Raw genomic sequence first — 3,605 nt, 5'->3', positions numbered from 1 at the left:
TTTTTAAAAGATATTTTTTAGGCTGGCGCAGCAGTTCACGCCTATAATCCCAGCACTGTGGGAGGCCAAGGCGGGTGGATCACCTGAGGCCAGGAGTTCGAGACCAGCCTGGCCAACATGGTGAAACCCTGTCTACTAAAAGTACAAAAATTAGCCAGGCATGGTGGTGCACACCTATAGTCCCAGCTACTTGGGAGGCTGAGGCAGGAGAATCGCTTGAACCCGGGAGGCAGAGGTTGCAGTAAGCCAAGATCACGCCTCTGCACTCCAGCCTGGGCAACAGAGGAAGACTCCATCTCAAAAAAAAAAAAAAATTGTTTTAGATATGGTGTCTTGCCATATTGCCCAGGCTGGTCTCAATCTGCCTTCAAGCAGTCCTCCTGCCTTCATGCCAGAAGCACTAGGATTATCACACTCAGCCTGGGTTTGTTTTTTAGGACTTTTGCAACAGCTTTGAGATAATTTATAGAAGCCTCCCGGAGGCTATGTTCTCTCTTTTTTTTTTTTTTTAATTTTTAAGCAGTAATAGATGGCAAAACTACAGAAGCAGTCAACTATGAAGACTGAGAAGCCTAGGAATGAAATTCAGTACTAATCAAGTAAAAGTTACTCCAGAGTTAATGCCAGACACCAGCAATACATCGATACTGCACCAAATGGTAACAGGCAGGACAGAAATCAATCATCGCCCGCCCCCACACACACGAGTGGGAAGATGACCTCACTGTCCCCAAATACAGAATGGCCTCACCTACCTCCTACCTTCCTCTCATGCTGTTCACCTCTCCCCTGGCTCAGCACCCCCTGCCAGTCCTCCCAAGGTCCTCTCTGCCAGTTGAAGGCTTCCCTGATCACCATCCTCCTCAATCCCCCAGGAATCACACGTTGAAAGAGTCGCAGACAAGAGTTAGGGAACCTGACCATGAGCCAATCCCAGTGCTAAGCCCCTTGCACGTGTTAATTCAGTTAACTTAGCAAGCGTACTAAGCCTTGCACACAACTCTGTGGTATTATTATGATCATCGTCATCACTATCTGTGCCTCAGAACCACTTGGCAAATCTTTAAATTCCCCCAGAAGTGTGTGTTTACCAGTTTGAAGGGCCCTGCCTTCCTACAAACTGTGAAATTTGTGGGGGGGGTGGGTGCTGCAGGGGAGGACCCCAAATCAGAAAATAAACCTAGCAGAACTACCTGGACCATCAGTTCACTGTTGCTACATGGCGGAGTGTGTGAAGTTCCTGGCCAACTGGAGAAGCAGATATTAAAGTTTTAAAGCAAGAAATTGCTTCAGTGGCATACAAGTCACTCGCCCGGAATATAGGCCCTTGGGTGGGAGCATGGTGGGAGGAACAGAGACTGGAAGAGGAAGAATGGAAGGGTGGTTGAGCCATCGAAGCTTCCCATGGAAGCCCCCTTCACACACTCTCCCTCTTTGATGGCTGCCCTGAAGAATCAGCCCCCAAAAGCAGGCTTGCAGGACCCTCTTCCCAGAGCTCCAGACCAGATTCCTTTCCGTCTACTTAACCAAGTTGAAGTTCTCACAGGCTGGTAAATGCAGTGAGCTTATTTGCAAGCCAGGGTCATATCTGCCTAGCAACCCAACACGAAGACTTGAAGGACTATAAACGTGGACAGAGAACAGGCAGGCCAACTTTACACAAAGGAATCTGTTCTCATGCAAATGACCCTGCAAGAGGGCTAGAAGAGGGAGCCTTGGGGACAGCTCTGAAGAGCCAATATTTTCCCCAGGAAGATGTTGGGGGGCTTCTTAAGGGCATCATCATGGCCTTGCCCACTGTAAAGGAAAGCCAAGAAGGGGCTCTGCCTGCCACTTGGGATCAGGCAGACACAACGGGAGAGGCTACGAGGGGAGCTGAGCCCGTCACTTGATTTCCTGATTTTTCTGGTCCTGTACTCCAGACTCCAAAGGTTCTTTTGTTCTTATTTAGAACTAAACAGAGTTAGTTTTGTTTGGGGGCGAGGGGGTGTTGATTAGCATGGCAATGCAGTGCTTTCTCTGGAGAAGTTAAAAAAAGCAGGGGTTTTCACGCTTGGTCTCACTAGGATTGAGGGAACAAGGTGAAGCCAGCCTCTAACTAGGGTGGGCAAAAGTCATGTTGCGTGACTTTTTTGTGACTAGCAAGGCTGTGCTTAGGTGGGGTTTCCAGCCACCTCTCCATTATTCAAACATAGATGGCAAATGTCATGTTTGGATGAGCTCTACCTGTAAAAAGCGCTAGTGTGTATCTATAAACATGGTGTAACCTTAGGTCAATCCCTCCAGTGCTCAGTGCCTCAGCTTTCCTCATCTGTAAAACGGGAATAATGAGTGTCAACTACAGAAGGTTACTGATGGGGTTAAAATTGAATTACATGTATGGCACTTAATACAGTGTTGAGGACAAAGCAAACATTAAAAAAAGATTAATATTAATAAAATAGAAGAATAGTAATACATTACTAGTAAGAAAAATCTATTATTATTATTATTATTATTAGAATCATGCTCCCCAAAAGCCAGGTTTCACTTGCTCAAACATTCAGATGTGATTTTTCCAATCATTCATTCACTCCTGAGGCTTTAGACATAATTTGTGTAATTTTTTATATCAAGAGACTGAAGAACGGAGACTATGTGACTTGCTTCGAGTCACTCAGGTATATAATGACAGGCTGCAACTTTAGGTTCCTAAGACATACAGAATATGCTGTCATATTACACACGACATTTCCATACATACAGTAACAGGGCCTAAATATTGTTTTTTTTTTTCTTTTTTTTTGGGGGGGGCCTAAATATTAAAGTGTAAGATCCTAAATATCAAAGATTATCTTACAGGCAGCACTGTATTAGCATGAAGTGTTCAAATCAGTTTCTAAACATCATTATATGTGGATCCCTTTGAAGAACAACTCAGAAAAGGCTCTCACAGGGAGTGTGTTGGAGTTAGCAATTAATTGGCCTTGGTAAAAGCATAAATCGTAACAGCATCAAGAGCTAATGGGTACTGAGGCCTTACCAAACGCCAGTCACTGCGATCTGTACTTTACAAGTACCATAAATTAAACCCTCCAATTCTGGGAATACCACCTCCATTCCCATTTTACAGATCTGGAGAAATTAACGCTCTACGAGGTTAAATTACGTCTACAAGGTTGCAAAGCTACTCAGCGGCCCCCTGGCTGCACAGGACTGGCCATACAGGGCACCCTGTACCAACGAATCTTCTCCCCACTTACACAACCAGAACTTGTCAACAGCAAAGGATGGCATTTAACTCAGGAGAGCCTATCCCAAAATGGTGAGAGAAATCAGCGAGCAAGGAAGGCTTTTATTAAAATTCAGATCGCCGACTCCTCCCGGTGGCGACCCTCCGTGCACGCACTCCCAAACTAGGCTCTCTTGAGTTTCTGACATCAGAACCACATTCTCCGAACCCCAATGAAGGCAGCAGCCGGAACCAAAGTCTGCAGAGGAATGCAAATAACATGGCCTTCACTTCCGAGCAGTTTCCAAATTTGCCCTCGGGATGTGAGGTAGAGACCGAGAAGCTAAGTTTGCGCCCCCGCAGGCTCTGAAATGTCTAGGATCTGACACATGCT

This window comes from Trachypithecus francoisi, unplaced genomic scaffold (assembly GCF_009764315.1).
Source record: "Trachypithecus francoisi isolate TF-2019V2 unplaced genomic scaffold, Tfra_2.0 Contig00672, whole genome shotgun sequence".
Taxonomy (NCBI): Eukaryota; Metazoa; Chordata; class Mammalia; order Primates; family Cercopithecidae; genus Trachypithecus; species Trachypithecus francoisi.
The sequence above is the reverse complement of the archived record's forward strand: the minus strand, read 5'-3'. Positions refer to the sequence as shown.